A 13,455-nucleotide genomic window follows, 5' to 3' on the forward strand; every position below is an offset into this window, starting at 1 on the left:
CAAAGAAAGCTAGTAGCTGGTAAGCGGGGGGAACCAACTGACCATCCACAAGCCCTGGATACCTGAAAGGCCTTATGGAAGAGAAATTTTTTTTGGAAAATCCAGTATTCCCCATATTTTTATTATGAAAAGTCTTCACAATCTCCTCATCTCACTCAATTCGTAGCATCACACGGTAATGTCTTGACTTGCTCATGAATTGGATTTAATTAAGGCAGAGTTGCACAAAGGCTGATGCCTCACTCTTTTCTTCCAGTCATCGTAGTCCAGTGGCAGGACAAAAGTCAAGATGACTGGTGATGGCCCAGGTTGAAGTGGATGGCCTTGACATCTTTCATGTCTGACCAAGCTCTAAGCACTCCACAGGGTCTGCTTCAGCTTCCTTCATGGGAGTTGGAACAATTTTGTTCCCATCCACCTTTCACAAGCTTGGAGCAGAAATCCTCCTAACTCACCAAAGGGTCTGAGGCCTCTCAGTTGATTACCCTCAACTTGATTTAACCCATTTGCTGAGATGGTGTTACCAGGGTGTGGCTGCTGTGCATGCTACAGCTTTTTGGAGCTTTAGTATAACAACAATTTATGTTGTTTCCAAGAGTAGGTGATGAATTTTCTGTCATCTATCCATGCTTCATCCTTTTGTATTTTTTGTGACCAATTATACACATCTCTCTTAACCACCGGCCAGGATTAGGAGGTCTACATGCTTTGGCTCTACTTCCCCTCTTCTCATTCATTCTCTACCCTTCAGTGTCTGGTTTACAGTTTCATTACTCAACTGCAACTATTCTTTCCAAAGCTGCACATGATTTCTTCTCCCTATTTCTTTCCTTTTATTTACTTAAAATATTTTAGTGATAATTTTCATTCATTTTTGGATTTATCCCTCCCCCATTCTTTACCCAGCAAACCATCTATTGTAACAAAGAATTAAAAAGAGAGAGTGGGAAAAACAGTTGAGCAAAACTAACCATATCAACTAGGTCTGACTATTTATATAATGTTCTATTCCTGTAACCCTGTTTCTGTAAAGAAGATAGATTCATTTTTCTCATTTCTTCTTTGGTAACAAGCTTGTTTATGATGAGTGAGATGAAGAGATTGTGAAGACTTTTCATAATGAAAATATGGGGAATACTGTATTTTCTAAATAAAATTTCTTTTCCATAAGGCCTCTCTCCCTGGATACCTGAGTTTCAGGTGGACAGTCAGTTGGGCACTCCCCCCACCCCCCCACCAGCTACCAGCTTTCTTTGTGAAAGTGCTGTGGGCTGTAGCCAAAACTTGGAAGTTACTCAAATCTCCCCATTGTTTGTTGTACTGTTGCCACATCAACATTACCAGTTCCCTCTTCTCCCCCTCCCCTCCTTTCTAAAGACACATCTGCCATTAAGTTAGGTATTAAATGATGTAATTGTGTTGGGATAGGTGAAAATTTCCCGGGGTTTGTCTAGTTTTTCTGCCTAGATTGTAAACCCACCTCCCAGACAATGGAGAGGGTGGATAGTGGGGAGATGGGATTCTCTTTGTTAGGGTGTAAGAATTGTAATCGATTTCTGTAAGTCGCCTCCTTCTATCAGCCCCATCCTGGTGGAGGGACACCCCTTTCTCACGAGAATTATAATAAATCATTTTCTGTTCTTATCGAGAAGCCTCTTCCTTTATTTAAAATTTTGAGTAAGGGTCTTTTATCCCATACAATGATGTTTAAACATAATTTAATTCCTGCCCCCTACCCTCTTTTTTGTTTTTTCTGTTTATAGTGTTGAAGTCATTGTATTCATTGTTTTTTAGTTTGCTTACTTCACAAGGCATCAGTTCACAAGTCTTCTTATGCTTCTCTGATTTCTTTATATTCATTATTTCTAATGGCAAAGTTCGTAGAAATCATATTTCTTGCCTTCTCATTGGGTTGGGGAGAAGTGTAGGGAGAGAATTTGAAACTGAAAATAAAAATAAAATTTAAAAATTTTTAAAAAATAAAATCAAACAATGAACTGCTGTTTGGATCTTAGTGATTTGCAATATCTTTATGACTTTCTGGAGTCCGTGAAATTCTATGCAACTGATACTCATGATCCCTTTAGACAAAAATTCTGCTAATAATTTAAAACTTTAATGTAAACCTTGTGGTACTAGAGAATTTCTAGAATATTCTAGAAGGTTTCCACAAGGGTAAATAAGGTCCACTTTCCCATTGACTTTGTATGTACTGGTGGGAGAATGTGTCACAGACTTTTGGGGGATGTTTTGTACCAACAGTTCTAACAATTCCACCTTTGTAAATACCACTTCCTAATGGCTAATTAAGTCTGGATAACTAATTGATAACCACTGATAATCAATAGGTAAAGCATACTGTTGAGAACAGTAACATTAGAAAGAAATCCTGAATCTCTTAGAACTGCTCCCTACATCCCTGAGGGGAGACAAAGTAGCTGAACTCTAGAGACCCCAAAGTGCCAAATGGTGTTGAGGCATATGCTATATTACAAATCATACTGGTGAGCAGACTTGGTTTGCTTGCTTTGTATTCATTTGTTTGCTCCCCCATTAAACTAGAAGCTCTTCAAGGACAGGGACTATCCTTGTCTCTTTCTATATCCCTGGCACTAAACACTGTGACTAGTAGGTACTTTAATAAATGGTAATTGATTGATTTATTGGCTGGTTTCTTCTTGTGCCCCAGGAACAACAAAAAAGGAGTTGGGTTCCCAAGAGAATCCAGATGTCCAGATCAAACAAACACTACTGGCTGCTTGATGTTTTTTCCAGCCAATACAAGCATGTGTCTCCAGTTTCCAGTTTTGCACAATCTTTGTCCCTTAGCCTGGAGATGGCCCAGGATGCAGTTATTAAAACATACACACCCACACACACTCACCCTAATGAGCTATAAAATTCAGCTCCAGAACTAGTTCTATTTTTGTTATCCGCATCATAGTTATCATCAGGGTCACTTCCTTATGGGCAAGAGCAACAGCTGTCCTGGGTCCCCTGCAAAACCAGGAGATCAGAGAGCAGGTGGCTGTCTTCCAAGCTCTTTCAACTGCTATTTTGGGTGTGTAGATCCTGCCCTTTATCAGTCTTCTGGGCAACAGTGTTCAAATAAGTTTTCCTAACACTCACAGAAAATACTTGGACATTCTAGTTCAGTAGTAATTATGAGCTATTCTGGGAGATGAGCCTTTCTAAAGCCTATGTGATCAAAAATTCGGCCATGTTCTACTTGATGCATAGATGCCTTTTAATTCTTTGCTACTATAAGAGTCAAAAAGGACAGACTTCAAAGTCCTTAACTGAAATGAGTCTTGAGATAAAAGGCTCCCATGCTATTCCTTTAAAATAAATCTAATCATAGCACACATTCTCTCTATTCTAATGGCCTTTCCAGATTTCTAAATTTCTTTCCAGCTCTAAATCTACAATTATGCTATTGGAAATTTTTTTTATCCTGCAAAATTAAAATCAATCTTGGTACTCACATTTCATTAGTATCCTCTGTCCCTCTTAATGAACCCTGTGACTGGAAAGCTTCTAAAGTTTCTTTTAAGAAGGAGTCCCAACACAGTCTTCTACTCATTTCTCACCAACTACACTGCTTTTCTACTTCTTTGGCTTTGTGCATTATGCCCCCTTGCTGGTACCTTCTCCTGTTATGAAGCAGGCAGAAGGAGGAGGGAAAGGCAGAAAGAGAGAGACAGAGAGAGAGATTAAACTAGTTAATCTTTAATGTGCCTTCCAATTAGAAATTAATGATTTTATGAATATTTGCCTAGGGCTCTGAATTCTCACTATTATTTTACTGGACCTGAATTCATAGAATATGGGTTCAAATTTCATCTGATTCTTTTACTTGTGCTCTTGGGCAAGACACTTAACTTTCCTGGGTCTCAGTTTCCTAATCTGTTAAAATAAGGAAGTTGGACTAGATTATCTCTGAGGTCCCTTCCACCTCTAGACCGATGATCCTAGGATCATCAGGCAGAACCAATAAAGCAGTAATCTACTTGTTGCCCCTCCCTCTCCAAATATAGTCCCCAGTCTAAAACCAAAGACCCTTTGAAAGGGGGTGGGGGAGGGAGGCAAACAATGGAAAATCTGCACAACACCAGAGTGTGCCTTGCGGTACAGATTACCTGGTTGATGTCTGAACAAGCTATACCTCTACCCAAGCCCTAGGATTCCACCAATTCCTTTCCTTGGCCATTAAGGTAGACTAAGGAGAGACTGGACATCTGCTCTGCAATTGCTTGCATAACTGAACTGCCCCTTTCTCGGGGATTAATGATCAAATCAACATTACCTTTGTTCCTATGAAAAGCATGCTTATTCCTTATGCTACCTTACTCATAATGTCAGTGATTCATAGGCTCTGTCATCTAGGCTGAAATTCCTTTTACTGGCAACCACTCTCCAATCCCTCATATTCCACCATATTAGCCTTTTCTCTCCCATGTCCTTATTCCATTCTACCCTAGCCTTCCCATGTGCCCTTTTAAGCCCATCCTATTTGTAACTGATGGGGTACAAGCCCAAGATTTTTATCCCATTTGTCTGAAGGGCCCCAAAAAGCCTGGCTTTGGGGGGCTTCTTGGATTCCCCTTATTTGATCTGGCTTTCTCTTGAGGTCCATTTCTCCCAGCTTGGATATCCCGATCTTATCAAAATTCTGTTGTTTAGATTATTTAACATTCTCTTCATATTCCTATCTTTGATCCTATTACCAGTCAAGGTTTAGCATTCTTTTGATATTTCCTACTGCCACTTACTTAGCATTCTCTTGAAGTCCAAGTCTCCCATCCCTGGACTGAGGGACTGTGGATTGTCTGGACTTCATACCAGTCCCGTCAGGATCCTCCCTGAATTTGATCTACATTCCAGGCTGACCTCTCCTATCAAGACCATCCCTGGGATGCCAGAGTACTTGGCAACACCTGGATTCTTCTCTCAGTCTTTTTCTGTGTTTAAGTTCCATCTTGCCTCCATTAAGGTACTTAGGTGTAATCCAGCACAGACTGTGTCTAGTTGAGATTCTATCTGACCGACCTGTCAATAAGAGCATTACAAACAATTAGGCTCCTTAAGAGTCAACTCAGTATGGCGAATCTTTAATAAACTTTGCTTTTCTTTGGCTTTAAGAAGGTCTGTGTCAAATTCATTGGAGCAGGACCTGGCAAGTCAGTATTTTAGAGTCCCCAGCACCCCAAACCTCAATATTACTACTCTTCTTATTAAACTTACACCCTTTCCTCCATTATTCCATAAATGATGTCACATGTAAAATCACTTTGCAAATCATAAAGTCTATACAGGGTGTCCCAGAAGTCTTAGTGCCATTTTAGACTATAGCTAAAAATAATAATAAATAATATAATAATAATAGTTGTACTAATTATTTTTATTAAAATAATTTTATTAAATAATTATAAAAACACAACTAGTCTCCAGCATACTAGTTATTATCACTATTACCATCATTATTATTTTGTCTTTACTTACATATGTGTTATTATTGTTGTCATTTCCTCCCCCACTGGAATGAAACTCCTTGAGGCAAAACTCAAGGTAAACTCCTTGACTTCATTTTTCCTCCTCTTCTCTTTGCACTAGAACTAGAACTGCTCTAGAACTTTGCACACACTTCTTACAGCATCTAGAACAATGATTAGAGGGAGTAGGCACATAATACTTGTTGAAATTACTCTAGTTTGTAGATTCATAGAATTATAGAATTAAGAGCTGAAGGACTATTGAGTCCAACTCCATCATTTTACATAGAAGTAAACTGAGGACCAGTTAGTTAAGTGACTTGCCCAAGGTTACTAGGTAATAATGATAGAGCTGGTGTTAAAATCCGTCTAGGTCTCCTTAATCCCAGGCCATCAGTCCGTGTAGTCCATTTCATACTTGAAAAAGTATCCACCCCACAACACATCTGTGCTTGAAGATCATATTTCATAAGTTTGGTACAAGAGAATATACAAAAGTAGTAATAATAGTAACTGACATTTATGCAGTGCTTACTATGCGCCAATCAGCACTTTAAAATGATTGTTTTATTTAATTCTCACAAAAACCTTGGAAGGCTGGTGCGATTGATGGGATGCTTGGGTGCTCATGCCTGAACCCCAGTTCCAAGATCACATTTCTCCCTAACCTCAAAATGCTATCCGTGACAGTTTTCTCCCTAGCACCTAACAATAACTCATAAGTGGGTCCCAGGAAGACAAACTACCTTTCCCCACAATTATTCATGAGTGGATCCGTAGTAAAGTAAACTATCTTTCCCCATCACAAGAATAAGCTGACCTCTGAAGAAATTTTCTGGCAAAAACAGAAATATCTTGTAACCACAGAACTATCGTGTATTGATTTCCAAAGTTATGTTCAATCCAGAGGTCAAGCTATACACACCAGCTCTCAAAGCTATCTTGCTACAGACGTTACACATACACCCCTGAGAAACCCCTTTCCCTGTTTTCCAGTAGTGAATGACGCCTGTGACTAAGGTTGTAGATTATCACCTAATTAGCATATCTGCCAGATAATCCACAACTTTTCCTAGATAAGCTTTAGCATCACTTCAGTTAAGTTGCAAGTTTCTGAAGGAATGCAAATTCCCTAGAGAGCTCTGCCCATTATATTGCCATTACAATAAACCTTTGCCACCTTGACTTGAAGAATGCTTGAGTCTGTGAATTCATTCCAGATGACCTTCTCTTTTACTTCAGTCTTTGAGGGATCCTTGGATCCCCCTCAAACCTCATCATTTCTTTGGAGCTCAATGTGGAGCACACTCTGAGGTCTCAAGCATTCTCCAAGTCACGGTAAGCTTTCTCTTTCAAGAAGCTTTCTAAGCTTCTTCCTCTCCTACTGTAGTTGGGTTTCTGCCCTCAAGCACCTAGGAAGACTTGCAGGGACATTGGGTTGAGTCTGCAACAGGCTCTTTCTGAACTCCCTCTTTGACAAGGGACACCTTGTTTTGGGAAAACCTGCTGGTTATTTTCTTCCTCTTCCAGGACACTGGTCAGGGTAAGTGGACTACAGGAGCCCTATGGGCACTCTCTTCCCACCCCCCGCCCCCCTCCATCTATATTCATCTATAGGCTTGTAGGCAAAAAGGATGAACCAATTTCCCTTTACATACTGGGAATCTACCCCTAGGTTTTCTTAAAGCTTGGTTTCCAAGACCTCAAAAAAAGCAGCGCCTTATCTGGCCTTTGTTACAATCTGGAGAGCCAAGCAAAAATGGTTTGTGCAGGGGATTTCTGATATGCCTCTCTGAGCTTTTGGATTCTCTCTTTCATTATCTGTATTACTCTGTCTGTATTTATGTCTGTGTGATGCAAGTGTCTGTGTGAAATCTGACACCCTGTAAGGTTTAAAATGCAGCCAACCACCAAAGGCTACAGCTGGACTTTCTAGGAATTCCGCTATTTCTTTCTTTCCCTCTCTCCCTCCCTTCTTGATGGCAGCATCAGAGAGGTGGGTGGATGAGAGAGAAAAACAACTTACTGTTTGGGTTTGAGTGAGATGAGGAGATTGTGAAGACTTTTCATAATATAAATATGGGGAATATTGAACTTTCTAAATAAAATTTCTCTTCCATAAGGCCTTTTTCCCTGGATACCTGAGTTTCAGGTATCCAGGGCTTGTAGACGGTCAGTTGGTTCCCCCCCTCCCCTTACCAGCTACCAGCTTTCTTTGTGAAAGTGCTGTGGGCTGTAGCCAAAACTTGGAAGTTACTCAAATCTCTTCTTTGTTGTACTGTTGCCACATCAACACTACCAGCTCCTGCTTCTCCCCCTCTCCTTTTTTCTAAAGTCACATCAGCAGTTAAGTTAGATATTAGATGAGGTAATTGTGTTGGGACAGGTGAAGATTTCCTGCGGTTTGTCTAGTTTTTTGTGCTTAGATTGTGAGCCTGCCTCCCAGCCAATAGAGAGGTGGGATAGTGGGGAGGTGGGATTCTCTATGTTAGGGTATAAAAATTGTGCTTCAGTTTCTGTAAGTTGCCTCCCTCCACCAGATTCCCTGACCTGGTGGAGGGACGTCCCTTTCTCGAGAATTGTAATAAATCTCTTTTCTTTCTGTTCTTATTGAGAAGCCTCTTCACTTATTTAAGATTTTGAGTAAGGGTCATTTTATCCCACACAGGTTATATGATGGGTAAAGGCAAGTCAAAGAGGGTAAGAAGTGTCAGATCAGAATTAGAAAGAAGATACTCACTGTTTTAAAACGACTTTAATCAAAGTGCACAAGGAGGACAAGTAGATTGAAGGAAAGGCAAGAAAGATTAAGCATGTTGGGCACCAAAAAACTGATGAGGTTTGAAGGGGGAGTATTCAGGGACCCCTTAAACAAGACATCCCTTGTCAGGAGTGTTTTGAGGCTAGGGAGAAAAGTGATCTCGGAATTGGGGTCCAAGCACAAGCATCCCATCATTCCCACCATTTTACATGTGAGGAAACTGAGGAAGAGAGAGGTCAAGTGAGTTGCCCAGGATCATACAGCTAATTAATTGTTGGAGGCCAGATTTGAACTCAGGTCTTCCTGATTCCAGACCTGGCACTCTATCCACAGAGTCACCTAACTGCTCCTACAACATATATCTATATATGGATATAGAAATATATTATATCTATCTTTATGTATATATATACACACACACACACACACACACACACTCATTTATACTATATATTATCTATATATATATCATATATACATACATAGACACACATTATATATATGCCCATACATATCTACATGTATATACATAGATTGTGTGTGGGGGGGCGGGGAGAGAAAGAGAGAGATTGGAAGGATTTGGTTTAGCCCCAGAGGTCAGAAATTGCAGCAATAGGTGGAAGCTGCCAAGAGATAAATGTAGGATTAAATTTGAAAAACAAACTTCCTGGTAAGAGCTAAACAAAAGCAGAAGGAATAGGTTCTAAAACTAATTTATTCCCTCTTCCTGGAGATAGCCTGTCAGTTGAATTGCAGAGGAGATTTTTTTTGTTTTAGGCATGTGTAGGAGTAGGTGACCAATAAGATTGCTCCCAACTTTGAAATTCTGTAATTCTATGAGCTTTTTTTTTTTTTTTTTTTTTTTGGTTAGGAATGTCTTATTGATATTGTCAACTTCCACAGAATTTGATCTAAGAAAGACAAACCAAATTAGGTTGTGTCCATGTTTAATTTCTCTCACAAGCTGACAACATGCATTGCATGGGAGTTACAGTCCAGAAGTAGGCCCCCTCTAAGGGGGCCAGTCCAGAACTGGCTAGATTTGGGGATTGGAGTGCCCATTTTATATGCCTTTTCAACAGGGGCTGATATCGCTCCTCCATCATTTTACCTCCAGAGAGAGGAAATACTTGTTCTATCAGATCAGTCCCCAACCATACCAGACCATTCCCAGACTTGGGGTACCTAGGCAGAAGAATCTGTTTCCACCCAAGCCTGAGCAGAACACAATGGAGCTTCCATACCTTTGACAAAATCAATTTAGACTGAGGTTAGCTTCTGACTAGGATAAAGCGATTCAGTGCAATCTCATTATCACTAATGTCCTTCTAAAGGACTTTAGAAAATAGAACTGGGGGTGGAAGTTCTGAATCTCCAAGATACCGATTACTAAAAAATCAGTTTTTGCAATATTTCAGTTTTGCTTCAGTGATCCTCTCCTTTTCCCCTGCTTCCATAAGATTCTTGAGAGTAGGGACAGTCTTTTGGGTTTGCATTCACATATGGCTTAATAAATATTTTCTGGTTTGGAGTTTGAAAATATGCTACACAAGTTATTAAGCACCTACCTGATCCCTCAATCAAATTAGGATCTTTTGCTGTTTTTGTTTTAAGAAAAGGACTCTGATTGAATAATGAGATTAAAGATCTTCCCCACCCATTGAAGGGCCTGCCATTGAGTGAAGCTTGATTAGGGGAGTTGTTTTGTAGAAGGGGCCCAAGTACCTTTTGTTTTTTCTATTGAGGCACTGGGTCTGAGGGTCATACTCTCAAGCACTGAAAAGTGTGTGTGTGTGCACGTGCACACGCGCCGTGTGTCTGTCCTTCCTTGCAGAAGAAGACCATGCCATCAGAGAAATAATGACATGACTTGCACTTGACTTTGTTTTGAGTGAGGGAGGGCTGTGCAGGTCACCAGCCTTACTTCTCCTCCAGAGCTATCTGGATCCAGTGACCAGATATTCATCAGGATGACTGGAGATGACCCGGGATGAGGCAATTGGGGTTAAGTGACTTGCACAAGGTCATACAGCTAGTGAGTGTCAAGTGTCTGGGGTGAGTTTTGAACTCAGGTCCTCCTGACTCCTGAACTAGTGCTCTATCCACTGCACCACCTAACTGCCTCCACTGAAAAATGTATAAATACTCTGAGGGTGAGGTTTTACTTTGGGGCTTAGTTTTTGTAAGAAGGTTTGAGTGCCAGATGAGAGTCTGGGAAGCCGCTAAGCAGCCCCCTGGCTTTGAAAACCCAGATATTGGTGCTTCCTTCTCTGGTTTCTATGTATATATTCTAATGATCAGGCATATGGAAGCATGTCTCTTGATTTTTGATTTCTCTGAAATTTTGATTTTGGTTTTCTCTGGCACCTGTGCTTGATTAAAGTGATTGTTAACCCCTCAAAAGTTGCCTTTCCTTTAAGAGAAGCAGATCAAACAAACTGTGATAGCAAGCCTCCCTGTGTATATTGGGATGCTTACTGATACACTATTGAGTGGGATGGGTTTAGTGAAGACTTCTCAGATTGTAGTTCTTCTCCCAGGGGTAAGGTAAGACTGAGAGGCTCAAGGTTACTATATTTGTAGAACAGAATAATTCCATATAAGGATATAAAACTGTGTAGTACATTAGGGTCTCAATGACTGGATAAAGTTGACCTAATTCTTCAATGTCTTCATTTCAAAAGGGATTTGCCAGGCCTAGAGGCCTGTGTGAGCTACCCGAGTCTTCTTACCTCACCTCCGAGGTCTTCGGTTGGCCAAAACCGGATGCTCATATGAGAGAAAGGACGTTCCAGAGTCGAACAAGGGTTGAGCTTTATTTCAGGGTCTCGGTTACAAGTGCAGGGGAATCTTCCTTAGGAGGAAGAGGGGGAGATTTCCTAAGGAGGCTAAGATCTTAAGGGATTGGAAGTAGAAGTACAAGCGGGGAGAGAGGGGGAGGGGAGAGAGGAAAGAAGAGAAGCAGAGCCTACTGTCCTCTTGGCTCCTCATGTGCTAAGAGAGCTTTCAGGCTTCCTCAATCCTACTTAACCTTCAGCCACATAGTTTGCATCTGAATACCGTGCTGTTAGGTAACTAGGTGTGCCCAGATCCGGGACAATCTCGAGGGCAGGGAGAGCTCTCTCCCATCATGTTTCTCACGGGAAGAGGCGGAAATACACGAGATAGCTCGGTTCACCTCGATTTCCTGCCATTTACTGGGGGGGTCTCATGAGAGCTCTAAGATTTAGAAGCTCCCACCTTTACCCGCCCGAGACTGTCCACACGGAATTGAGCTTCCAATCCCAACAGGGATTGGTTAGATTTCATGTCTAGAATGTAACATCATATTCTCAGCTAATGAGAATAATGGTCAGTGGAGGGGAGGGACTTGTGTTAGAGTCTATATAAATCACTGCCTTTTCTTTGTCTTTGGCTTTCCTACTCCTACAGGTGAGCCCTGCTTCTCGAGAATCGAATAAATCTCTTTTCTGTCATCACTTTGAGAGGCCTCTGAGTAATTGATTTATGTAGGGACCTGAGCCATCCCACAAAGTTTGGGGGCTCATCCAGGATCTGGGGCTTTTCAGAAAGATGGCTGGCAACTCAGTTCAAAGACTGGGCACCCATGGGCAGATTCCCCCATGGTCTTTGAAATGGGGTCGCCAGGCCTCCCTTTCTGCAAAGTAACGACCCAAAGCAGAGGAACTCAGTGAGGACAGAAAAGAATAGAGATAAGGACTCCAAAGACTCCAAGCTATGAAGTGTGTGAAAATGCCAACCAGTTGGTGTTGAAGGTTGCAGTCAGGCAACTTGTACCCGTACAACCCAGCGGTAAGCACGGGGGAGGGAGGCGGGGGTGGGAACTGGGGGCCAATTCATTGAGTCTTAGATACACTCGGGGAGAAGGTGACGACTCCCAACCAAATTGGTGGACTGCAGGACCCCAGGGTGAAGGGCCCCCCAAAAAACTTTTGCTGGGTGGCTGTGGGTGGGTGGGAGATCCCCACTGAGAGCTAGCGAGGGAGCTAGCAAAATTTGTTGAGTCCTAGACTCGGAGGTGTTGGTGACAACCCTCATCCAAAAGAATGGGGAAGGGGCAGTCCAAACCCCACCGAGCTTTGGAATGGAGTCAGGAAATACCGGTAAATAGTCCTTTGGGAAATCAATTACAAAATTGGCACGAATTACCAAATTATAGAGGAAAGGACAAGAAGAAGATGATTAAGTATTGTTGTTTCATATGGGGTGAAAAGATATCGGAGGAGGAGGCACAATCTGGCCCAAATATGGTTCCTCCGAGGATTGGGTTTGCCAAAAATTTAAACCTATATGTACTATTCTATTCTGGTAAATGTTTTGTCTGTATGTGTTGTGTTGGTATTTCTGTGTGAATGAAAGTCTGTGTGTCTCTGTTTTTATCTGATAAGGTTGTAAATTTAGCCAGCCAGCCAGCAGGAGCAGAAAGGCTGAGCTGAACTGTCCTTGAAATTCCTGGTACTCTCTTTCTTCAACCCCTCCAGACTAGTTTCAGAGGGGCAGAGGGACAAGGAGGGAGAGAAAGGGAGAGAAAAATTATTTTACTGTTCAGTTACTATGCTTGGTAACAGCAAGTAAAAGAATGTAGAAGAAGTGTCAGGTTAGGAGTAGAAAGAAATAAGTTATGTGCAGTTTCAAAGTGGCTTGAGGGAAAGGCAAGTGAATTTAAGCAGGTAGAGATGATGAGAGGAGGGGGATACTGTGTAATCAGAAGGCTTGGAAGAAGTACAAAAGGAAGGGAGGGAATTTATCTTTTTCCCTCAGACCAAAGAGGCATGCTAGCAACCATTTAACCATTTCCTGCCTCACACAAAAGAAGAAATTTTAGTGTAATGGGAAATAACAGAAAGTTAATTGAATTCATTCTGGTTGTATTTGGAATTGTGAATAGGTGAAATGTGTCATTCTTAATTTAATGTTTAAGGTAGGTTAGAATTTATTAAAGTTTGGTGTAAGTAAGCAGAAGATTAGAAAGTAAAAGAAAACCTCAAGTAAGCAACTTAGAGCTGAGAGTTTTGAATTTAGGTTTAATTAGATCAATATATTTGATGCCAGACAATATATTTAAAGTAAAAAGATAATAAGTTTAGGTTGTTTTTTTTCTTTGCAGAGTGGGAGGGCCAGAAGGGGGTGGCCTTGGGAATCCTGGCACAAATAAGAGGAGGGCAGAGATACCCAGTGGTA

This window comes from Notamacropus eugenii, chromosome 3 (genome assembly GCF_028372415.1).
Source record: "Notamacropus eugenii isolate mMacEug1 chromosome 3, mMacEug1.pri_v2, whole genome shotgun sequence".
NCBI classification, from domain to species: domain Eukaryota; kingdom Metazoa; phylum Chordata; class Mammalia; order Diprotodontia; family Macropodidae; genus Notamacropus; species Notamacropus eugenii.